This window comes from Cyprinus carpio, chromosome B15, assembly GCF_018340385.1.
Source record: "Cyprinus carpio isolate SPL01 chromosome B15, ASM1834038v1, whole genome shotgun sequence".
In the NCBI taxonomy this organism is placed as follows: domain Eukaryota; kingdom Metazoa; phylum Chordata; class Actinopteri; order Cypriniformes; family Cyprinidae; genus Cyprinus; species Cyprinus carpio.
In genome coordinates this window covers 26,488,348-26,515,818 of record NC_056611.1, presented here as the reverse complement: position 1 = coordinate 26,515,818, position 27,471 = coordinate 26,488,348, and the positions used below count along the sequence as shown (strand labels likewise).

General features: G+C 36.5%; 1 protein-coding gene across 1 annotated transcript in view; it reads right to left on the bottom strand.

Annotated features, from left to right (window-relative positions):
* lrfn1 (leucine rich repeat and fibronectin type III domain containing 1) overlaps window positions 1–27,471 on the bottom strand; it is a 137,805-nt gene that overhangs the window by 29,737 nt on the left and 80,597 nt on the right. Inside the window, exon 2 of the mRNA XM_042740020.1 lies at window positions 24,562–24,649. The gene's annotated coding sequence lies outside the window, so the exon portion shown is untranslated. The remainder of the gene's footprint in view (window positions 1–24,561; window positions 24,650–27,471) is intronic.

Here is a 27,471-nt window from a genome sequence, read left to right as displayed (position 1 = left end):
AAGTTTCAGGACTTTTCGAGCATGTTTAGGCCCTCAAAAATGCGATTCATTTTGGAGAAGAAGAAGAAGAAGAAGAAGAAGAAGAAGAAGAAGAAGAATAATAATAATTAAAGCTGCAAGCAGCGATGAACGGGCCCTCGCACCCGGGCTCACCGCCAGCGGGTGGCTTTTATAAAACAGCGAACGGCAAGATATATGGGTTTAATGTGGTAAATATAAGAGAAATATGTCAATGTCATTTATATGTGCCAATCTTCCTGCTGCCAGCTGGTGGCGCTATGACTATAACTGGATTTTGTCATGTAGATTTCTTCATTCCAGCACTTTTATCAAGCATATGAAATTTAGTGCAGATTGAACATGGAATGTTTGAGTTAGTATAAGGCATGTTGTGTCCTATTGCCAACAGGTGGCGCTATGATTATAACTGAACATTGGCATTTAGATATCTTCAGGCCATGACTCTTTTCAAATATTTGAAGTTTGGTGCAGATTGGACATTGCATGTTTAAGTTAGTGTAAAACAAGCCATTTTCTGTTGCCAGCAGGTGGCGCTATGATTATAGTGGAATAATGACCTTCAGATCTGTTCAGGCCAAGACTCTTTTCGAACATGTGAAGTTTGGGGAAGATCGGACATCTTATGCCTGAGTTACAACAACTTCTATTCCCATAGCGAGACATCAAACTTTGTCACGGCGCCATGGGCACACCCTTTAATGGAAACCCAAGATGTTCACAATTTAACATCGCAAAGGCCTTTAGATTAGACTGACCAAAAAAAATTATAAAATATCATAAAATATCTAGGAGTAGTTTGTTACGGCGTAAAATATGTCACTTCCTGTTGCCAGCAGGTGGCGCTATAGCGATATCTGAATATTGGCATATAGATATATTCAGGTCAGGAGCCTTCTCAAACATGTGAAGTTTGGGGCAGATTGGACATTGTATGTCTGAGTTATAGCAACTTCATTTCTCATGGCGAAACATCGAAATTTGTAAGGCTGCCACAGACACGCCCTTTAACGAAACCTCAAGATCTTCGCAATTTAACATTGCAAAGGCCTTTAGATTACACTGACAAAGTTTGGTGTTGATCTGAATAAATCTCTAGGAGGAGTTCGTTAAAGTACAACCCCTGAAAATGGCAAAAACAACACAAAATTTTGCAGAGAAAATTCAAAATAACTGACTTCCTGTTGGGATTCGAATTTCGTACCAAGAGACTTTTTTGTAGGTATTGGTGTTTTACATGTGTGTACCGATTTTTGTACATGTATGTGAAACGTAGCTTGAGGCACACTCCGTTGGATGTGTATAGGTGGCGCTATCGAGGCATTTTTCCACACCCAATGGAATATTGGCCTTCAGATGTGTTCAGGCCTGGACTCTTATCAAACATGTGAAGTTTGGGCAAGATCGGACATTTTATGCCTGAGTTACAATAACTTTTTATTCCCATGGCGAGACATCGAACTTTGTGACGGCGCCATGGACACGCCCTTTAACGAAAACTCAAGATCTTCACAATTTAACATCGCACAGGCCTTTAGAATAGAGTGACTGAAAAAAAAAAAATTATGTCATAAAATTTCTCGGGGTAGTTTGTTACAGCGTAAAATATGTCACTTCCTGTTGCCAGTAGGTGGCGCTATGACTATAACTGAATATGAGCATATCAATCTGTTCAGGTCAGGAGTCTTATCAAACATGTGAAGTCTGTGGCAGATTGGACATTGTATGTCTGAGTTATAGCAACTTCATTTTTAATGACGAATCATCGAAATTCGTCAGGCCGCCACGGACACGCCCTTCAACGAAAACTCAAGATCTTCGCAATTTAACATCGCAAAGGCCTTTAGATTAGGCATACCAAATTTGGTGTTGATCTGAATAAATCTCTAGGAGGAGTTCGTTAAAATACAAGGCATGCAAATGACAAAAACGATGCAAAATTTGCTCATAAAATCAAAAATAACCGACTTCCTGTTGGGTTTCGGATATTGCTCCAAGAGTCTTTTTTGTAGGTACTGATGCTTTACATACGTGTGCCAATTTTTGTGCATGTACGTGAAATACAGCGGGAGGGCTGTTGATTTTTTTACGATAGGTGGCGCTGTTGAGCCATTTTGCCACACCCTCTTCTGAAACCTATATCAGACGTAAATTTTCACCAGATCTGACGCGTGTGCAAAGTTTCAGGACTTTTCGAGCATGTTTAGGCCCTCAAAAATGCGATTCATTTTGGAGAAGAAGAAGAAGAAGAAGAATAATAATAATAATTAAAGCTGCAAGCAGCGATGAACGGGCCCTCGCACCCGGGCTCACCACCACCGGGTGGCTTTTGTAAAACAGCGAACGGAGAGAAATATATGCGTTTAATGATGTAAATATAAGAGAAATATGTCAAAGTCATTTATATGTGCCAATCTTCCTGCTGCCAGCTGGTGGCGCTATGACTATAACTGTATTTTGTCATGTAGATTTATTCAGTCCAGCACTTTTATCAAGCATATGAAATTTAGTGCAGATTGAACATGGAATGTTTGAGTTAGGTATAAAGCTTGACGTGTCCTATTGCCAACAGGTGGCGCTATGATTATAACTGAATATTGGCCTTTAGATATCTTCAGGCCATGACTCTTTCCAAATATTTGAAGTTTGGTGCAGATTGGACATTGCATGTTTAAGTTAGTGTAAAACAAGCCATTTCCTGTTGCCAGCAGGTGGCGCTATGATTATAGTGGAATATTAACCTTATGATGTGTTCAGGCCACGACTCTTTTCGAACATGTGAAGTTTGGGGAAGATCGGACATCTTATGCCTGAGTTACAACAAACTTCTATTCCCATGGCGAGACATCGAACTTTGTCACGGCCCCATGGCCACACCCTTTAATGAAACCTCAAGATGTTCACAATTTAACATCGCAAAGGCCTTTAGATTAGACTGACCAAAAAAAAAATTATAAAATGTCATACAATTTCTAGGAGTAGTTTGTTACGGCGTAAATCATGTCACTTCCTGTTGCCAGCAGGTGGCGGCTATAGCGATATCTTGATTATTGGCATGTAGATATATTCAGGTCAGGAGTCTTCTCAAAACATATGAAGTTTGTGGCAGATTGGACATTGTATGGTCTGAGTTATAGCAACTTCATTTCTCATGACGAAACATCGAAATTTGTAAGCCCGCCACAGACACGCCCTTAAACGAAACCTCAAGATCTTCGCAATTTTAACATCACAAAGGCCTTTAGATTACACTGACAAAGTTTGGTGTTGAGTCTGAATAAATCTCTAGGAGGAGTTCGTCAAAGTACAACCCCTGAAAATGTCAAAAAACGACACAAATTTTGCAGAGAAAATTCAAAATAACTGACTTCCGTGTCGGGCTTCGAATTTGGGACTTCGAATTTTTTGTAGGTAATTGACTGTTACATGTAGGTGTTGTTGTACATGTACGTGAAACGATAACTTTTATTCCCATGGCGAGCATCGAATTGTGGGTACGGACGCCATGGCCAACGACCCTTTACTGAAACCTCAAAGCTGGTCACAAGTGTAAACAGCGCAAAGGCCTTAGAATAGAGGGAACTGACCAAAAACAAATTAGAAAAGCTCATACAATTTCTAGGAGTAGTTTGTTACCGAGTAAAATCATGTCTCACCGTCTGGTGCCAGGCAGAGTGGGCGACTATAGCGATATCTGGAATATTGGGGCATGTAGATCTATAAGGTCAGGAGTCTTCTCAAACAGTGTGAAGTTTGGGCGGCAGATTGGACCATCGTATGTCTGAGTTAATGTAGGCAACTTCAGTATTTCATGGCGATTCATCGAAATTCGTCACAGGCCGCCTAGGTAGACGGGACTACGCCCTTTTCAACGAAACCTCTAGAGATCCTTCGCAATTTAACCGATCACAAAAGGCCTTTAGTATTACACTGACAAAGTTTGGTGTTGATTTCTGACTCAATGTCTCGAGGAGGATTGTCGTTTAAAAGTACAACCCCCTAAACACCAAGAGACTTTTTTGTTGTAGGTATTGGTTGGTTACATGTGTGTAACGATTTTTGTCAGTAAGTGAAATTAGCGAGGCGCATCCGTTGAAATGTATAGGTGGCGCTATCGACAGGCATGTTTGCCCAACCCAATGGCAAAGATGGCGTTCAGATGTGTTCAGGCCAGGAGGGATCTTATAAACATGTGAAGCTGGGCACAGATCGGACATTTATGCTGAGTTACAATAAGCTTATATTCACCTGGCGAGACATCGAACTTTGTGACGGCGCAATGGACACCGCCGTAGAGGCGCATTTTCTCTCAGACAATGAAAGTCTCAGCACACATACACTCCTCACACAGAGCCAAAAATCCATATTCAAATCAAAATAGCCGACTTCCGTGTGGTCGTAGCTAATGACTGTAAATTAGAAAGTTTCCTGTCCGTCTTAATAAGAACAATATATGTACCGAGTTTGGTGTCTGTAGCTAAAACTAAGCCCCCCACTTTTGACAAAAAGGTGGCGCTATAGAGTGCCTCCTCCACGCCCTTTTATGACCTTTTGCCAGTGTCTAGCTATCATTAATACTGATATGTGTTCTGAGTTTCATGAAATTCTAAGCATGTTATCTGCCTCAAAATCAGAATATATTATACAGAAAAAAATTCCAGTTTGATATGTTGCCATGGCAACACTATATTAGATATCAATATCCCCTCAACAGTTTTACACGGCCCATGTATTGTCATTATTCTGATGAAGTTTGAAGCAATTGAGTAAAAATAAGATGCTGAATTCAAAGCATTTTGAAAATGACACACTTCCTGCTGCCAGTTGGTGGCGCTATAATTTGGACTCCTAATAGTCAGATATATGCGATCGGCATCATACAACGAACAAATTGATGAAGTTTAATTAAAATCAGGAAATGTATGTGGATGTTATTAGACACTTCCCTGTTTCTCATTTCTCGTCATAATTTCAACACCTCGCCACAAGCAAACCATTCGAGATATCAAAAATCCCCCTGGCAATTTTGCATCCCCAATGTCTTGAGATCATGTTGACCAAGTTTGGTGGCAATCGGGTAAAAAACCTATGACAAGTATATCAAATTCCAGAGCATGCACTTTTTACATAGCTCTAAATAGCTGACTTCCTGTTGGGCGGAGCCTATGACATGCAATACAAAAGTTGTTCGGCTCAATGAGATCTATATGTGTACTGAGTTTCATATGAATACGTGCAAGTATGTTTGAACTATACATCAACATTTCTGACTGTGTTCCAGGGGGCGCCGTAGAGCCCCTGTGCCACGCCAAGGGTCTCAGCCTCTGCAGCCTCCTAATGGCCACAGATTCTAAGGTGTGTGCAAATTTTCAAGAGTTTTTGAGCAATGTTAAGGGCCCCAAAAGCCCCCACACTTTGACGAAAAATAAGAATACTAAACCCTAAATAGCCAACTTCCTGTTGGGCGGAGCCTATGACATGCAGTACGAAAGTTGTTTGGCTTGATGAGATCTATATGTGTACCGAGTTTCATACGTCTACGTGTAACTATGTATGATATATGGCCCTCCATATTCCAGGGGGCGCTGTAGAGCCCCTGTGCCACGCCCGTGTATCAGTCTTTGCCCGGCCCTAATGGCCGCAGGGTCCAATGTGTGTGCCAATTTTCAAGAGTTTTCGAGTATGTTAAGGGCCCCAAAAGCCCCCGAGACGTTGGAAAAAAATAATAATAATAATAATAATAATAAAAAATAATCCTAAGGAAAACAATAGGGCTCTCGCCCTCCAGGCTTGAGCCCTAATAATAATAAACAAAGCAGATACAATAGGGTCCTCACACCATCGGTGCTCGGGCCCTAATAATAATAAACAAAGCAGATACAAGAGGGTCCTCACACCATCGGTGCTCGGGCCCTAATAATAATAAACAAAGCAGATACAATAGGGTCCTCACACCATCGGTGCTCGGGCCCTAATAACAAGTTTTGGTGTAAGTGCTGCTGCAGTGGAGAAAAAAACTAATTTTAAGCATAAGCAACTAGTTAATATAGTGAGAACTAGTCCCTATACTAAATTGTTACCAAAATATTTACTGTAATTGAAATCTACAGGCACAAATGTGACCCTGGAGCACAAAACCAGTCTTCAGTGTCAATTTTTCGAAATTGAGATTTATGCATCATCTGAAAGCTGAATAAATAATCTCTCCATTGATGTATGGTTTGTTAGGAGGACAATATTTGTCTGAGATACAACTATTTGAAAATCTGGAATCTGAGGGTGCAAAAAAATCTAAATATTGAGAAAATCATCTTTAAAGTTGTCCAAATGAATTCTTAGCAATGCATATTACTAATCAAAAATGAAGTTTTTATATATTTATAGAAGGAAATTTACAAAATATCTTCATGGAACATGATCTTTACTTAATATCCTAATGATTTTGACCCATACAATGTTTTTTTGGCTTTTGCTAAAAATATACCCCAGTGACTTATAACTGTTTTTGTGGTCCAGGGTCACAAATACATAACATGCAAATAAAACAAACACTTAATTTAAGTGTGTTTTTCCCCACTAATCTGAAAGAACATATTATAACAGCCCAAAATCTCTAAATTAACCAGTGCATGAAAAAACAATGTTTTTGCCTGTAGTGTTTTGCCTTAAGTCATATATTTCACGTTCTAGAAGACACAACTGAGAAAACCCGAGTGGAATGCTGTGCTGAATGTCTCTCATCTCTCGTGGCTTGTGCTGATGATGCTTTTTTAGCAGATGTCAGCTCTCTTCCCATCAATCATCCAATCAATCGCTCAAACTAACCTTTGACAGCTTATTCATTGTTTTCACCTGAGTCGACGTCCCGCAGAGATTTACTGAAGAAACACTGCTGTTCTGTCAGTAAGACCAAAACCAACATCCAATCACAGGCCAGAGATAACGATGACATCATGTGCACGATGACTAGTGTGTATTACTATAAGGGTTCACAAAACAAAAACAACTTATGTCATTTCAAAACCTGACTTTTTCTTTTTTTTAAATGAAAACAACACTTTTTTCCAAATAATAATGCCAATTTTGAGCTCTAAAAAGCACCATAAGTGAGTTTTATGTGAGGAACCGACTCAAATCTACATCATTATTCGCTGATAATCGTCTCCTGCGGCGTGGCGTATTTCTGTGACTGCTGTAAGTGATGTGTTTATTGTTCACAGACTGAAGTATTTGTAGATCTCTCAACGCTCGTGTGATCGTACGATTACCCCGCTGAGCTCGTCGTCAGGATCCGTGAGCGTGTGATTATACGTGTCAAACAGCTGTTATCAGCACTACATGCACCACACCAGTGTCTCACATCATGCAAAACATCACGTTCAGTGCTCCTCTGAAATAAATCTTCATTCAAATATTCCCATTCAAACAGCAAAAATGGAAAAAAAACAGCTTTTTTTTTTTTTTTAGAAATCATCATGCTTGTGATATTAAACTGTTAGTTAACATTAACATTAAAGACATCATGAAGTCGATACATTTTTTTTTTTGCATTAAAAAATTCCTTTTCCATCCTCATCTTCACTCTCTGTCTCAAACAGAGTTATTAAAAAAGATGCACATTAGTTTGTAGGAATAAAGTGCACTGATGAATCATTCACAATGGATGAAGTAAAGAGCTATTAGGAAAGTAAACAGACACTCGTGTTGATCTTACAATGTTTACAGTAATTCCTCTTCTTGCATTTACGCGGCTGGATGTCAAAAATTTGAGATTATGAGTTAATGACTCCAGTCTTCAGTCTTTCTTTGTTCTTAAGAGTTCAAATAGCACTAATTGCTGGTTTTAGCTAATTACGGCGTGTTGTAACGAGCCTCTAAATAAATCATTCCAGTGATGTTTGTCAAGTGTTTGCTTGGCTTGCTTTATTCCCTCTTTATTCAGTCTGTTTACTGTTTTTTGGTAAAGCAGATATGATTTTAATTACTAGCAGATGCTGCTTGCTGGTTTCACAATCTAACCTATATATATTGTTTTTTTGGCTTTATGACAAGCCTTTACGTCTAACCAAATGCAGCATGTCTAACATATTTGATTTGAGAGCAATAGTGAAGATTTTTTTCAGCCTGTTGATCACACAAAACATAAACTAAAGCTGAAATAAAATATAAATATTAAAAATGTAACAATTTAAGTATTCATGTAAAATAAGTTTAAACTGAAGTACTGACTAAAAATAAAATAAAATAAATTAGAAAAGCAAAAAGCTTCAAATATTCTGATCATCAGAAGCAAACTGTAAATATTAGAGGCTGTTATTGACGTTTCTGAGAGCGCTTGGATCAATACGGTTTACACCAGTGTAAAACATCTCATTTCTACAGCACCGAGTGAGAATACATATTTAAAACATTTTTCATTTTAAAACATTTACATTTTTCATAACAATGAAGACTGGAGTAATGGCCAGAAATTCTGCTTTTCATCACAGAAATAAATTACAAATTTAAAATATATTCAAATAGAAAACAGTTATTTTAAATTCTAATAATATTTAATAATATTCCTGATTTTACTGTATTTTTGATCAAATAAATGCAGCCTTGATGAGCAGAAAAGACCCTAGATGTGATCCAAACACGATCCAATCCAATCATGATGCAATCTCACTGAATTTGCACAATATTATGTCCCTTTGCCAGTTTAATCTGCCTCTCTGCAGTCTCTGCCAGTCCAGAGCAGGTGTATTATACGTCCAGTGACCCGTGCTGCATCTTCCCAGAAACAACACTCCACTTTCTGGCAAGCTGTGATTTAGCTACTGTTAACACGGCTGCTTGGACTGAGTTAATCTCACACAAGCAGAAAGGAGGCGCCCCGTCTGGTGTGATCTGTCTTTAGCTGGCATCCTGCGGTGTTTTGTTGAGGAATCTGACTGGCTCTGGGCCCCGAACAGCAGATTGAACTGACTCAGGACGCCCGCGGCGTTAGCCCAATGCTAATGATAGCAACAGCAGAGTTAGACGAACGTAGGAGCGATGGAACGGAGGCTTCTGGAAACCAAATGAAAATAACAACACATCCGTTTAAAAGCGCCTGCAGTGTAGAGGAAGAAAAAATGACAGCATCCTGCAGTGATAACTGGTGCTCCAGATGCAATCAGACGCGCTCTGGAAAATACTGCACTTAAAACCTCTACAACAGGCCAAAATAGCACAGAAAAAAAAGCACATAAACCCTGGGTGACCTCAACATAATGCTGGAAATTCACAGTAAAAATATTTCAGCGTTCATATCCTCTGGCACAGGCGGTTTCATGGCTTTTCATCAAATAATGATGACATAAAACATGATAAAAACCTGAATTGAACATCTGCTTCATCTGTAAAGTACAATAAGGCTGTAATAATAGTTAACTAAAAGTAAAACCATAAAAAATTTGCTTTAAATAAAATTATCTTTGACAGAAAGAAATCTATGTTATAATATACATTATAAATAGATTATTTTGGTTAATTCAACTTGATGCACTAAATTATAAATTAAAATGTACTGAAATAAAAATGAATTAAAAAGTACTGAAATAAATATGTAAAAAATATAATAATAATAATAATAATAATAATAATAAAACTGACAAAAAATACAACAAAATGAATGTAAACAGAAAACAATAACGAAAAAAATGACAAAAACAACAAAATTACTAAAACTTTAAAATTACAATAAAAATTGTAAATGGAAAATAAAAACTAAAAAATAATTCAAAATATAGTAAAAATAATATAATAGTTTCTAATATATGTAATAGTTACCTAATAACACATAGTGGTCATGTAACTTGATGGCTAATTGTGACAAAAAAAAAAAAATAATAAAAAAAACACTAAAAACTATTCAAAATATGAATAAAAACTATAATAGTATCTCAAACTTCCCTTTTAACACAAGCTGGTCATCCACTTTAACTTAGCATCTAGAAACACATTTAACAAGCTCAAATAAGCTTATCAACCACACTGTAAACCCGAACAGTACTACTAACTTATAAAGAATAAGAACACTGCAATTAAAGTCTGTTAAATCGTTGATGCAACTTATAACAATTACATTTTCTGAACGAGGAATTGAGTTGTATTTTTGTGTAGCTGTACAACTCTTCTACTTAAATTATTATTTTTAAGTTTACTGAGTGACGTAAAGTGACGTCACGTCGTTGCTCTAACCGATGTTCAGACAAGAATCCAAGCAAGCAAGCGACTTAATGGAGCACCTTCTAAGTAAATCAAAATAATTTATAATTTCTTATTTGCTTTCTGAGTTTTGTTAGAATATCATGATAAAGGAATGTTTTCATTGTTTGGGAAACGCTGTTTTTACAGTTTTTAATCGGTGTCCACAAAATTTACAGTGCACCTAAACTAGTTCTGACCAGCTAATGACTAGCTTCAACCAGTTAGAAACCATGCAAGTCCCTGTTTGCACATGATACTAATATCTCAGGTGATCTCTCACTGATATATAAAGAATATGGCAGCTTAAAAAATGGCAAATAGAAATAATGTGTTTCAGATGAACACTTGTGATTGGATGACCTGTAACATGAGTTATATCAGCAGCTGGTTTAGGCTGGGTTCTTCAGTGAGGTTGAGATGAATCCACAGCAGATTGGTTGGCAGATCCTTACCTCTACTACAGACTAGCTCAGGCTGTTCATACGCGCTGCTGATTTAGCAATGAACAGAACGACTGCTGACTTCAGCCTGACACGCGGTGAAGCTCTGAGAGGCTGCGAGCGTCAAAGGACACACTGTTTCGGGACAAATGATCAAGGCTATTTTTACTCTTCTGAGGACATGTACACCACGGCTCTCCTTGAAGCTTTTCCATCAACGTGCTGGAAAACTAACGAGATACTCTGAAAGAAGGAGCCGCTCATTTCTGCCAGTTTCTCCGTCTTATCGCAGTGAATTGAATTGGTTGAGTCTGGCGGTGACAGCGAGTCATCTCTCTGTCTCATTTATACCTGAGCTCTCTCAGCAGACGATATGTGCTGTCCACACACACACACACACTGAAAGAATCTGCCAAACTGATAGGACTGGACTGCAGTGTGTGTGTGCAAATACTTGTTTGTTAGCTGTGTTTGCTATGACAAGCACAATATTTCCTGTATAATTCTGCTTCTCCGCTCTCCATCCCTCTGTTGTTGGTCATTAACTACATGCTAAATATAACAATAGTGTTTGTGTAATGCATTTTAATGCCTTTTATATTCACACACTGTTGGCTAAAAAAAAAAACTCTGTTGTGGAAGTTCGACTAGAGTTAACAAACTAATAAGCAGTGTGTCTCACAAAACACATTTCATAATATGTTCAACACAACATTAGTCAGAACTGAATTAAGATGCCAGAATTACTGCATCTGAATTGAGTCTGAATTCAGAATTTCAATGTAAGAAGGTAGATTTAAAATGAATTAGATTTTATCAATAAACACATTTAAAATTAAAACTTTTTTTTCAAAGATCAGTTACATAAAATTATGTAACGATTAACAGATAGACAGAACAATAGGCCAGCAGAATGAAAGAACGATGGATGATGGATAAATGAATGGATGGATGAATGGATAAAAAGAACGAAGGAAGGATTGATGGATAAAAAAGAAAGATGGATAGATGGATGGATTAAAAGAATGATGGCTGATGGATAAATAGAAGGAATGATGGATAAATGGATAAAAAGAACAATGTATGATGGATAAATAGAAGGAAAGATGGATGGATGGATGGATAAAAAGAACAATAAATAATGGATAAGTAGAAGATGGCTGGATGGATGGATGGATGGATGGAGGAAAAACAATAGATTGATGGATGGATGGATAATAAAAACAATGGATAATGGATAAATAGAAGGAACAATGGACAGATGGATAAAAAGAACGATGGATGATGGATAAATAGAAGGGATGATGGATGGATGGATAAAAAGAAAAATTTAAATAAACATAAATACAAAAAAAGATACATACATACATAAAAACAAAAAGACATACATAAGTAGAAGTAGAGATGGATTGATGGATGGAGGAAAGAACAGTGGATGGATGGATGGACAATAAGAATGATAGATAATGGAAAATTAGAAGGAACGATGGATGGATGGATAAAAAGAATGATGGATGATGGATAAATAGAAGTGATGATGGATGGATGGATAAAAAGAACAATAGATGATGGATAAGTAGAAGTAAAGATGGATGGATGGATGGATGGAGGAAAAACAATAGATTGATGGATGGATGGATGGATGCATGGATGGATAATAAGAACAATGTATAAGGATAAATAGAAAGAACGATGGATGGATGGTTAAAAGAACAATAGATTGATGGATGGATGGATGGATGGATGGATAATAAGAAAGATGTATAAGGATAAATAGAAGGATTGATGGATGGATGGAGGAAAGAACAATAGATTGATGGATGGATGGATGGATAATAAAAACAATGGATAATGGATAAATAGTAGGAACAATGGATGGATGGATAAAAAGAAGAATAGATTATGGACAAATAGGAAGAATGATGGATGGATGGATGGATGGAGGAAAGAACAATGGATTGATGGATGGATAATAAGAATGATGGATAATGGATAAATAGAAGGAAAGAAGGATGGATGGAGGGATAGATAAATAGAAAGAATGATGTATGGATGGGTAGTTCAGTAGCTAGGACCACGCCACAAACAAGCTATGAAACTGTTAGTTGAACAGAGTGTTGGGGAAGAGTAGAAAGAGGATGAAGGGGTCAAGGGAATGGGATGATGGTCAGGTTGATCAGGGCATCTAGAATTGATGTCTCAGAGAGACTCAGCGTGGGGGTACCATCTCTATCATATAATTAGACCCCCCCCCGATACAACCTGAAAGAAAGAGAATGTGGGATAAGGTTGGCTGAATGGATGAGAAAGGGAGCGAAGGGTGGGTTCGAGAGAAAGAAACAAACAGTACGGTTTGAGGTGGCCCGATATATGGAGGTTTCGGGAAGTCATGTGATCGTTTGGGGTGTGCCCCTGCTCCTGAACATCTGTTAACCAATTAACTCCATATATATATGCAAAGAACAATGGATGAATGATGGATGAAAGAACAATAGATAGATGATGGATGAAAGAATAATACATGGATGATATATAGAGAGGAAGAAGGATGGGTGGATGAAAGAACAATAGATGGATGGATGGATGAATAGAATGAAAAACAGATAGATGGCGGGATGATAGATAGATCTCCTCTCTCTCTCTCAGAGCTTCAGAAAACTCTCTCTGTTCATGGTTTCCGGCTCTGCTCCAAACCCTAACGAGCTGCATTACTGACTGCATAGGCAGCTGCCTACTAAGACGACTGAAATGCAAGTGATTCGCTGCTTCTCCTCTGGGATTGCACGCAGTGCTGCTTTAGATTTTGGCATCTTAACATAATTATGCTCAAGGAAACTATATCAACCCTTTCATTATTGAACACTAATGCAAGACACATTTTAGAGGGTTAATTCACACAAAATTAATTGTTCACAAAATTGGCCGTTCCAAACCCGTTCCAGGTTTATTTCTTCTGTAAAACATAAAAGAAGGTATTTGGGGAAAAAAAGTTTGTAAAATGACCAGAATGTTTTAAATATAAATACATACATACATACATATATATATATATATATATATATATATATATATATATATATATATATATATAAAATTCTAAAATATTCAAAATTTAAAGGTACAATATTTATGTTTGCTATAGATTTATTTTAAAAAACAGTTTAGGTTTTGACAGTTGTCTTCTAAAGCAGACATTTAAATTTTTTTTGTAAAATTCAAAAAATAATAATTATAAATGTAAATAAGTATATTTAAAATATAATATTAACATAAAAACTAAAAAACAAGAAATATTTAGATTTAAATTAAACAATAGTGTTTTTTCAACTTTGCTTTGACAACTTTGTGTAAAAGTATTTTCAATTGATTTCAAAATATTTTTTTACAATAAATATAATTTTTTTTATAACAGAAATAGTATTTGTTCTAAAAATAGTTTGGAAAATTAGTATTATTATTATTATCGTTTTCCTTTTTTTAATATTTAGATTTTTTTTAAACCTTTTTTTTAAAGTCAGAGGTTTGGATCAGGGTGAGTAACTGATGACAGAATTGCTATTATTCAAATTAGCTTTTGCTGCAAACACTATGTTGCATGTATTGGATGGCTGTTCTTTGCAGTTTTATCTTTAAATATATATTGTTAATGTCCCTATTCAAATAAACCATAAATACATTTTTGGGTGAACGATCCTTTTTAGTTTGTATAACGCACTTAAAATGTGACAAGAATTCAAAAATGAAATAAAATTCAGAAAAAAAAGAACATTTGCTTGTTTATCAGAAAGTCACATGGAAAAGATGTGATGTAACTCCCATAAAGTACTGTTTACACGAAGCTTGCTCACTCACTCACTCTCTCCAGCCCACAGGAATTACATCAGTAACACATAAGCAGACGTTCATCCATCCAGAAAAGCAGCTCCACCTCCCGTTCTGTATTTGTGCAATTTCCTCCGCTACACTTTCTAAGATCTGCTGTCATTGATGTCAGAGCTGTAATTAGGAGGAGTCGACAGCTGGTGAAGGAGCCCGTAATCATCCGTGAGTCGCTGAACATGGACTCGCTGCACATTTAACACATTTGTTTTGGGTTAGTTAGCACATGACACTTAGAAAGTGAGCCGGACCACCTCCTGAACATACAGAGTCAGCATTAACGCCAGCATGATGAAATACCGCAGCAAGACTCAGCAATAGTGTGAAATAAAACCTGTTAAATGACACCCAGAAGTGAGACATCTCTAATGATGTTGGGTTCGGGTTTCTGGAGCTTCATCTGGACTGTGAACACTGAGCGCAGGATTCACAAAGGAACCAAATGACCTAAAGAAATCAATGCCTTCGATACGAAATGCCATTGGACTTCATTTGAAATCTGACATATTTCAGAGCGGAACAGACTATTTGACAAGAGAAAAGTGAAGGCTGAGACTTAATTTTATCCACTGGGAACTGATAAGACAGTGAAAAGCGTCTCTGTGTGGAAGGATGTTGGAGGGGAGCAAAATAAAAGTCATTTAAAGGCAAGTCAGTTCACTCCTGATAATGCATCTTAATCAGTCTCTTCTGCTGAGCAAGGCTGCATTTATGCCATTAAAAATACAGGAAAAACTGTGAAATATTATTACAATTTATATGTGTTGAAATGTAATTAATTTCTGTGATCAAACTGAATTTTCAGCATCATTACTCCAGTCTTCAGTGTCACATGATCTTCAGAAATCATTCTAATATGCTGATTTGCTGCTCAAGAAACATTTCTGATTATTATCAATGTTGAAAACAGATGTGCTGCCAAATATTTTTGTGGAAAACGTGATAAATTTTATTTTTCAGGATTCACAGATGAATAGAAAGTTTGAAAAATCAGCTCGGTTTGTGTTCATATGGCCAGCTGCCAGCCCACCTGTCACATGACCTGACGTGTGTTTTCATCGGAGGAATCACACACCTGCCCCTCCGTCAACTCTCACCTGTGATCCAGACACGGGTCTCCATCTGACAGAGCGAGGCGACACCTGCAGTCATGTATGATTTTGCAGGGACATGCTGTAGATTGAATCGTAAGTGGCACATCAGAAGACCTTGTAAAATATTGATGGCTATCAAGATTAATGTTTCAAATCAAAGCCTTTTCAAGGCCAATCTTTGACAGTTTAGGGACACAACAGCTCTGCTAAAAACCCTAAGCAGATACCAACTAGAAAAGGAGCCTGGTAAGTGACTGATTTGGGACGCTCTTATGCATTAATATGCATTAACTCATAAAAATGTACGCTAGCAAATGCATGCATGTAAACGTACATTCCCTCAGAAGGTAGTTGAGAAAATTACATAAAATGCATCAAAAATGTTTTTATTTCGGGTCAAACTGACCTGCAAACATTATACCTGTAATATAAATTTTGAATGCACATTTCACAATAGTGTTATGAAAGTCAATATAAAGTTCATATTTGAAAGTTGAAAGTTGAAATTATGAGATACTAAGACATAATTATGAGATAAAAAGTCAAAATGGTGACAAAGCCAAATATGACATTTTGTATATTTATAACTTTATCTCATTTAGACTTTTTATGTCATAAGTGACTTTTTATCTCAAGTTCAAATTCTAATATAATTTTGACATAGTATGTCATCATTTTGACTCATAACTATCTCATAATTATGACTTGATCATTTTGAGTTTTTATGTCAATTATTACTTTTTTAATCATAATTATAAGTATGCCATAAGTTTGGCTTTTTATCTCATAAATATGACTTAGTACTTTATCATTATGACTGTAATAACTGACTTTATCTCATAATTATAAATTAGAACTGTATGTCATGATTTTAACTTCCTGTTAATTATGACTTTTTCTCATAATTATGACTTAGTGTTTCGTAATCTTTATCTCATAATTATGAATAAGTATGTGTCATCATTTCTTGTCACAGCTTTTATTATAATTATGCCTTAGTATCTAAGTTTGACTTTTTATCTCATAATTCTGAGTTAGTATTTTATAATTTCAACTTTGTCATAATTATAATTTCTCATAATTATGGCTGTATGTGATAACATTGACTTTGTCATAATAATGACTTTTATCTTTTTGTAACTTTATTTTATTTTAACTTTAAATAAGACATTAAATAAGAAAAAAGTCAAAAAATGTGCAAAAAAAACCCCATCATAGTTTAACGGTTTAAGAAGTATTTCTGACAAATTAAAAATCAAAATGGGTCAGACTGACCTGCAACATAAGGGCTTGACTACCAGCTACAGATCATGTATTTGGAATATGAAAGTAAATGTTTCAGAGAACAAAAATGCACATACATTTTTAAAAACAGAACAACAACAACACCGAATCAAAGTGAGGATTAACGACCCTGAGCAAGTCAGCAGGTGATAATTAGTCATTTTTCTCATGCGTAGTTAATTCTGATTATCTTGTAATGAAGATGAAGTGTTTGAAACTGTGACCCCTACAGGGCCAGACAGAAAGAGCCCTGCTACACGGCTAATCAGGACACAAATTAAAATGGAGTTAATCAGATACTGATGACTTCTGTCTTTTATGACTGCTGAAAACTGTATTTTCAACATTTAATGTGGTTTGATTGCTATAATTAACAACACAGACTAACAGAAGTGATTCGCTGCTGGTGCGTTTGATTGACAGCTTGACTGACAGCAGCACACAACCATTTGTTTTTAAACTTACGACCTTTGTTCAACCCTTAGAAATTCACCATGGCAACCGCAGTTTCTGACATACATATGTCAAATACTATAAATACTACAGTTCCTATTATAAAACACGTCAAACAGACACTTGCAGACATCCACAAAAATGTAATCCTGCTGAGAAACCCTGTTTTAGCTAAAATAATCTCATTAATGGAATACAGTTTTCAGTATCATCTATAATAATATAGTAACTGTTTCAAAACCAGGCCTAGTATCCTAGAGTAGAATGCAGGTAGAATATCATTGAAATTCAATATATGGAGCAAAAGAGTTTTTGTCATATTTCTATATGATAATCAATATCACACAAGCAAGCATGCTGTTTTTTTCTGAATACTGTATCTGCATGATTACAAATGTGATCTTGTTAAGTGGACTGTTGTATAAAATCAATAATTTAATATTGTGTGTATATTGTGAAGATCTTCTTTTTTTGCTCTATTGTGTCAATTAAAATATATCCAAATAGAATTTCAGTGACTAACACACAGTGGTTTTTAATTCCTGAAAGAATCAAGAGTTCTGAACGAATCAATGATCCATTAGTAAGACAGTCACTTGCTTCGTTCATGAAAAAAGCTATCTGAATGAATCGGTTGAATGAATGATTCAATGACTCACTCATTAAGGCAGTGACTTGACTCCACCTACTGGCAGCTTAAGTTAAATATGTAAAATATAATTTCATTAAAAAACTGATTTTGTATAACTGTTCAATAAACAAGAAGTTAATACTGTAAGAGATTTTAGACACAATATTCTCAAAAAAAAAATTTTTTTGCTCCGTTTCATCAATGAAGACAGTTCCAAACAGAACCGTTCAGCAGCTCCAATTAACACACAGTGATGTATTGTTCCTGAATGAATCAGAGTTTTGAACTAATCAAATGATTCACTGATCAATTCATAAGATGGTCACTAGCTCTGTTCCTGAATGAACCAGCTGTTTGAATGAATCGGTTGAATGAATGATTCAATGACTCGTTAAGATGTCACCTGCTCATAAGTATCATTTTATTTTATTCCAATATCATTTTATGTTTAAATATTCATAACATTATTTTTAAACTATTAATCTCATAGCCTTACTTATGCAAATGCAGCTTCTGCACCACTTCTGCAGTGCAAAAATGGATTTTGTTGATACTGACTTTATTTGATTGGTAACAACATAGTGTCTTATTATTCTAACTGAATTTATTGATTAAATGGAAGAATTAAAACACATTAAAGATGATGTATGTATCTAAATAGGTTATTAAAGATGTAAAATGCCCCGGAAAACAATTTAAGGTGGCAAATATCATCCCTTAATGAAAAAGTTAATGTCTATCAGTGCAATGCACAGAATATAACAAATAAAAAGTCATAGTGCCAGCACAAAAACACACTCAGAAAAATATAATCCAGTTATTGAGCTCATTTTTTGTCAATATCACACACCCTAATCCGTTCCAAATAATGTGTTACTCCTCAAGGTCTAGAGCTGCAGACGTACTGGCTCAGAGTGCTTGTGAGAGACTTTAGCTTTTATCTGAAGGACTAGCGCTCGGCTCTCGGGGTGATGTGAGGATGTGAAGGGTCGTTTATGGATACAGCAGCGGATCTGGGCCGCTTGAGATTTGATAGGAACAGTTTAAGTTCAGAGATAAGGAGCGTGGACACACACGAGCGATAAGACCTCCACTGCAGCCGCGGATAAACTATAGCACCACATGCAGGAATACAATTACCCAGCTGCCCTTTCACCAACACAAAAACAGACAGAAATCTACAAACAAATGTCTGTGCCACTATTTTTGAGGTCAAATACTTGCTCTTTAAGGGATACTACACACTCAGATGGTTATTAGTTCAAAGCATAAGGTCTCTTTTGTGATATTGAGGGGGTTTATTTTGCGATAATGACCTGCTGACTGTATACTGTTATGCAAATTATTTCATATTTTCAAGAGAAGCATGTTTACAAGATTAGCTGCATAATCCTGTTAAATATATCCAGGTGTAAGCGGCAATGCTTCTATTTGTGATGCATATTTAGGCCTAAATGTAAGATTTATGTATTTGAATCGCATTTAAAATTTCCATGTATTTGGGTTACACAGTTTTAACATAAACATAATGTGATGCATATTTGTCAGTCATACATGAAAGAACCAGGTCAGATTTCTGCACTCAAAAATTTGCATCTATTTGATTTTATTTAAATGACTGTATTTCAAAATGCATTTGTTCAAATTGATTAGAATTAGCATAAATCTGTTCATTGTGATTCTGTTGAACCAGCATGAACGTGGTTAAAATATGTCTAGCTGTTGAACAAGCAATATTAGTTAAAATGCAAGAGATTGAAGCAAATTGGATTTATTGATTATAAATATCTAAACCTGGTTACTGTGTATTTAAAACACATTCAGTTTATTAGTACTGTTTCATTTATGCTTGACTGACAAATAAGCATCATAGGCACACAAGTTCAATTTACATTAAAATGCATGGAAATTTATAAGCAATTTAAATGCTATTTAGGCCTAAATATTGTTTTGAGTGAATCATAATCCTGTATAGAGTACATGAAGCATCTTTTTTATCTTGTTAAGGCTGTATACGTACTGTTACTACTGGTTTCTGTTCTGTCAAATGGAGTTGAATGTCCATAGTGTTGCAGTGAAAGGACTGAACACTACAAGCAAAACCTGACACAAAGAAAATGGCCCTCAGATTTAGAGTCTTGGCAGCGCAGCAGGAAAGCTTTTAGCTGCGATCTAAATCAAATCCCAGATCGCTCATATTTATGAGGATTTGAGCACTTCACTCCGAGAGAGCAGCATGTCTCTGGATGTTTCCTCCTTTCTCACCAGCACACACACACACACACACACACACACACACACACACACACACACACACACACACACACACACACACACACGGTATTAACATTAATGGTACAATTGGTAGATAATATTGTACTAAATGTGACAGATAATGTAGCAATAAACCTCACACATACTACTGTAACAGACTGCTAGCAAACTCAATAGATACTTTACTAATACATTTTACCAATACTTTTATAGTCAGCTTGAGAAACATGGAGAAAACTATGAGTAAACGTGAAAGATCAACTTAATTCACACAGTATAATTAAAACAAAATGATAGATAGTGCACTAGTAAATATTATAAAGATTGCAAGATGCTTAACCAGAACACTGGACAAATAGTGTTACAGTAAACTTGACAAATACTGTGGAACACTACTAGTAAACCTGAAAGATAAACATAATGCATGGTTTGAAATAGAATAACAGATATCGCATCAGTAAAATACACACTTACTAGTACAGTAGATTACTAGAGACCTCAAAAGTTACATCACTAGCAAATTTGACCAATGCTTTTATAGTCAACTTAATTAGTACTAGTGCACCAGAAAGATAATGTATTACTAAACTTAACATGCACGGCCGAAACAAAATGAAACAAACTTCACACTTACTACTAGGCAACTAGTGACAATGTTGTACCAGTAAACTTGATTAATACTGTTGTAGAAAACTATCAGTAAACCTGCAAGATAAATGTCAGAAACAGAAATTACACAGCTGTGGTTACCTACTAGTAAACTTAAAAGATGCCATGCTTTAGTGCCATTCATTTACACCAGCGAAGAACACTTTGAAACTATAACCACTGGTTTGTAAAGTTTGCATGTCTCTGGCATCTCTTAATGAAGCTGATTATGAATGCACATACATGATTGTCTCCATCACCTTGATGAGCGCATAAGCTGCAGTATTCTTCAGAATAAACCCGTGAGCTTTCGCCATGAATAATACAATAAGCTGTTACGCCTTGAAGCCGGTAATGAATACTTCATGATTGGTGTGGGAAGTAACAAACGTGTGTCTGCTTAAACATCATCCTCCTCTGGCAGATGAGAGCGGCGCTTAACGCTGCGGCGGCTTTGAAGGCATTAGCCGCGATCGCTGATATCACAGGATAAAGATGACCTGCCGATCTATAAGAAGATAATGCAACACGTTTTGCCAAAGTAAAAGCACCTCTAGATCTTTTATTGATGAAGATTATTTGATGGAGTGCAATATCTGCTGAAGGAGGAGGTTGAGGATGAATCATCATCCTAAAGTGGATCTCTGGATCCTTTGACAAGCTTCATCACGTCTGCTGTAAATGTGCTTGGATCCTGCAGAAGTGACCCCTGTGGAATCCCGATTGGTCAAACAGCAGCTGGATTAGCCAATCAATGCCTGCCATTGGTGGAGTGGTTTCTAATAGCAACCAATCAAACATCTGCTGGCTCTGTGTTTAACATGAACGCTACAGAGTAAGGAAGTAAAAATCCCATTCATTTTCTCCATAGGGGAGAAATACATTTTTAATGATTACTTATAAACCTCCAAAGAAATTATTACTGTGAGCTGCAAGGTTGTTAATCAATAATGTATGCTTCAGTTGAAGCCATTAGCATGCACTATTTTAACTTATTTTATTAATAATTGTGCTTAACAGTTGAATTACTGATGAGAATACATTACCATCAATTCTGCAAAGAAATCTCCACCAATCAGAGAATCACAAGTTAACTGAGCCAAAATAATGGATCATGTCTCTCTATGCCCTCAAACTACTTCTATACATATGTGTGTGTGTGTGTGTGTGTGTGTGTGTAGAGAGAGAGAGATATTGCAAGAAATATTAAATATATTTTGTTTCTACACTGAAGAAAAATTGTTGTAAAAACAATTCCCACTCAGAAATTGCTAGTAAATAGCAAGCTAGAAATGGAAAATAACACACAAACAGAAATAGTATAATCTTTGTTTTATTTACAACTTCATGAAATCAAAAAATGACTAATGATTTCTTACAGTGTATATATATTTACATAATCAACATCTTTTAATCAATTGTTTTATTTTTATCTTTTTTTCTCAATTATGTCATTCACAATGCTTCATGAGATTATAGTTCTTTCCATTAATAAAGCCAAAGAGTACACAGTCTTACAACTTTGTCATTTTTAATGTTTTTTCTTCAAGTCAGAGTTTGTAATATTGCGATTCATCTTGTAGCAGACTGGTTTAGTTTGGTTTGTGGCTTATAGAACTTCAAAAAAGACGTTTTAAAAAATACATGTGAGAAAAAATAAATAAATGGGAAAATAATTCGGGAAACCAAAGCTCCTGAAAAACTGAGCGTCCAATGTTGAACCTCATGAAACAGCCTTCAAAGCCCAATTTACATGTGCGATGTGATGTATTTCGGAGTTAAACAGAACGTTCAATCAAACAAAAATATAGCATGGGACTTTGCATTAAAAATAACCACTCAGGTCATATAAAGCTAAAATTTGCACAAACGGAAATCAACCAAAAAGGAAAATTCTTGTATAATAATGTGCATGAATGAATCATGCACAATAAACATATTATCAGTAAATGTTGATTTTGAGCATTCAGTCTAGTAAAAGGAAAAGAAATATGCATGTCACTGACAGAAATCTGGATTAAGTTGGATACTTTTACTCAAATTAAGATAATTCATCTGGAGCAACCTGCCGCTTCATGCCATTGCTTGCATCATTCAAAGCATCAATCTTGCCAAATAAGTTAAATCACACCCTGATGTACATATTTCCTACCAACGCAAGGACTCGGCGCAGATACCCTGTGGTTGAGCGATTAGTTCTGCAGTTAAAGGCATGTAATGCATTAGAGATGGTACGCAGGTCAGATATGATGTCATAGCTTTCCACCTCCATCTGTCAGACTCTTCTGCTCTCCGCTACAGACCACAGAAACCACCGCTCGGAGTTTACAGGAACACATCAGACTGCTGTCTGGCTGCCGGCCCTTTCTACACGAACACGCTGAACTGCTGGAGTGTAATTAGTGTGGACGGAGGATCAGTTGTAGTACATATAGTACATGCTGTCAGGTTCTTAAAGGAACGCTGCGGCCAAAAATTAACAATGGGTGATCGTTTACACACCCTGATGTTTCTTTTCTTCTGTGCAACACAAAACGAGATGCTCATGCTGCTCTTTTGCATGCAATGAAAGCAAAACCTTCAGAAATCACTGTCGAGGCAATTTTGACAAATAACCAAGATGCACCCTGTTATTGATACCAGCTACATCCCCAAGGAACTATTCGACAATTTTGGTCAATTTTGTGATCTTGGGCTATTCGGGTTTTTATAATATGTTTCAGACTAGTGGAAAGAAAACATCCGAAATACACTTTAAAGTGTTTATTTTATTGCATATTCTGTCCATTTCTATCTGTAGAATTCAGTTACAATATATATTTTAAAGAGATTTTTCTCCACTTCAGCAGCACAACATACACCAAATTAGACCGCATTCAGGTTGATAGCTGTGATTACACAATAATCACACGCTGATGTGCGCTCAAACAGATGGTAATCATGCAGATAAAGCCACATTCCCCACAAAACACACAAACATGTATGAAAAATGTTGAAGAAGAAAAAAAAAAGAAAGAACCCAACCGTTCAGTGGACCCTTACCTTTCTAATTAAACCGGGATTTACAGCTGAGGATGTGTTTATGACTCGCTATTATGACGAATCTGGTATGTACTGCATTTTTAGTATGCATGTTTTGATGTGTACTGCTTACAGATATTTAGCAAATACATTCCTTATAAGCTTTCAATTGAAAAATAGCAATCTGTCATTGATGCTTGAGGCTTAGACCTTTATAATGATATATAGTTTGTAAAGATTAAGTTTGTCCCGTTTCATTTAATCTATTCGTAAAGACTGACACATGCAAACAAGGAGAGTTCAGTGTGCCAGCGTCCAGGTGCAGGTTAACAGGTTAATATGTTTTCTGCTGTATTCTCTGTTGTCAGGGGACGAGATCTTCTTCTGTAACTATATGTGTGTGTGTGTGTGTGTATGAAAGCACAGTGTTGTTTCTTCTGTCTGCATGCAAAAAAATCTATTATTTCCCAGAAATTCAGTGACAGGGGACCTGACAACAGATGTTTCCGTTCACCATGATCTGCAGCGGTTTGAGAAACAGAGCGAGAAAGAGAGGAAATGTGTTATTGTGAACTGACACACTCACCAGATATGAAGTTCATTCCAGTGTCAGTCATCTCAAAAGGGCATCTCTCGTCTTTTCAAGGGCTTCTGGGTAACTGGAGTGATGCCACCTGTAGCCATGACAACAGAGAGAGACGATGCTTGTTTAATGATGCCCATTACCATATTTAAAGCACATAATACAGAGAATTCATGTTTCTGAAAATATCTTAATAATGTCATAAACTTAAAAAAACTTGTAAAAATAATAAAAAAAACTCAAATGAAACTAAAATTAACTAACATTAAAATGAAAACTAAAAAAGCTAACTCAAAATATTAATTAAAACTACAATAGTATATAAATAATACTAAAATAACTCTGTTGAGAACTCCTGAGCCATGAAAGAGCATGAGACGAGACATCAGCAGTGATTATTAAGCACATCAGACTATATTATGAGTGTTTACAGACATTCATCACCGCAAAGTGTTCTTATAACAACTAAAAAGCTTTAGAGGAGAAACAAGCATCTCAACTCTATTCATATTTCATCAGCACAGAAGAGACCAAAGAGAATATCATGAAATATTCACAACATTTTGACAGTGAGTTTGGACCCGCTGCTTATGTTGAGAAACACATTTCCATGGATTATTATCACTGGTGTTTGTGAAGTCAACTAGTACTAGTGAATTTTGATGGTCTAGAATCCATGAATGATTCTGTGTTGTTCAGAAGAGGTGATCAGATGAACCATTTTCACCTGCTGGACCAGAAACAGCTGAAGAAATCCCACTGATGCACAGTGAAAGAGAAACCAATTCTACAGGCCAGAACTCTTGAGCAGTTTTGACTCGGGCCAGTAAACAAACACCCACATCACTCCAGTTCTCATCACTAAACTCCACTCACATTTTCTTCAGAATTTCATCTAGTTATTATTCAAATCATGACCGATTCCTCTCAACGGCACACAGCAGATGCCGGACAGATATGAGGACTGATCGTGTCCTTCAGTGCTCAAAACGAGTGACAGAAAAACTCCCCGCACTTTCTATGCAACGATATGAAAACGCTTCAAGGTTGTTCATGACAAATTATCTTTCTCTCTCCGTATTTCTCAGGTTTTATAGATACAAGACCTCATTTGAAACCTAGTGAGCTGCCCACCTATACAGCATTTCTAAGAATCATAAAGTAGGCTGCGATTTTCTATCTTCTATGAGACTTTGTTTTGGCCATAATGTAAGGCAGTACTAATAAATAAATCATAAAGAAAACAATCCCAGAATGCAATGTGATGGGCCTAGTGAAACGTGAGTGCATGCTAAGCATATATATTGATAACAAATAGTTACAGACCCCTCACCCAATAAACATACTGGGTGCCAGGATGTCTGTGAAGGCATCCAAGGCCCCTCAGCCAGATCAGATAATCCTTTACGACCTAATGGCATGTTGAAAGTTCTCCCTCCCACTACATTTTTCATAGGAAAGACACAATATTCTCAGCAAAATGGACTCTTCTCTAATTAATTCATAGGAAAACCTCTCTTTGAATGAACACACATATACTTCAGGGCATTGTGTATGTTGTTGCTGTTCTTGTATATTGTCTTATGTATTGTATACTGTTTTATGCATGCTTATGCCAGAACCACTCGTTCTTGTAATCTTACCATGTTTAGTATCTATGAATGATCTTCTGATGATCTAAACGAGGGTGTATATTAGTGTATATGTTAGTACATAGGCAATATATTAGTGTTCTGAGAATCTTTAGTAATTTTGCATCAACACCTAATTGAGTTCCATATGCACATTACCATGCTCTCAGACAAAGGTTGTAAACCTCCCCAGTATTTCCAACCTCCCGCTTGGAATTTCAGCCTTTCCCATTGGACAAGCCCATCCTGAGAGGCGTGAATCTTCTCAGACCTTAAAAGGCTCACGCACTGTTCCACCCAGGTCTTCTTCTGCTAAGTTCTTCTGCTAAGGCTTCTGATGGCTTCTGTTAAATTCTGAGAAGATGAGGATGTGAGCTAGAACACTTCTGCAACCTGCTTAGTCTACACCAGGCTTCGGCCTTGACTATCCATTCACCAACGATCCTTGGATCTCAGCGGATGTCTCTCTTAGCTCTTTTTCACTTTCCACAGGGAAGAAACTCCAATCTCCATCGAGTCAGGACGTCTTCGGAAATTCATCACTCTTCAAACCCGGAAGAAGCTGATCGCGACTCCTACACCTCTGAACCTCTAAACCATCAAGACTTTGCATCCAGACGCTCGTTCCAGGCCAAGGAAATGCAAGTATCGTACATTTAACTAAACGAAACAGAGGTTTAGTATAAGCTATAGGCCCCGTTATAAACAGCGCTGATGGTTTTACTCAGGTGGTTAATTGACTCATTTTTCATAGCTTCATTCTCTGGTTTGTGAATAAATACAAACAAAGCATGCAAAGCAATGTAAATATACTGTAACATGCAAATACTGGGTAAAACAGCTATTTTTAATTAGATTAGAATTGCATTTTTGTTTGGATATATATGCATAAGTGTGTGCGTGTGTCTGTACAATATAAATAATACATAATATATTTAAAAATATATAATTATAGTATGCATCACTAATTGTGTGACAAGATGCTTCCTGTGTAGTGTGTCATCAGATGCTCCCTTAAAAGACAGCTGTCCGTGTCTGTACTGACCCTGTTCAATCCAAACAGCTCATCTCTCTCTGTTTTCTCCTCTCATGCTCATCTGTAATTCTGTACATATAGTGAAAGCATCCATTCATCCGGCCCATGCAAAATGCATAAGTGCGGTTCTTCTCAAGTAATGTGTTTAGTGTGCTTACCCTCCACACTGAACGTGTCAGAATCACTCATCACTAACAGAACATGAACAAGAACCACACACCAAGAGCAACAGATCTGATTCAAACA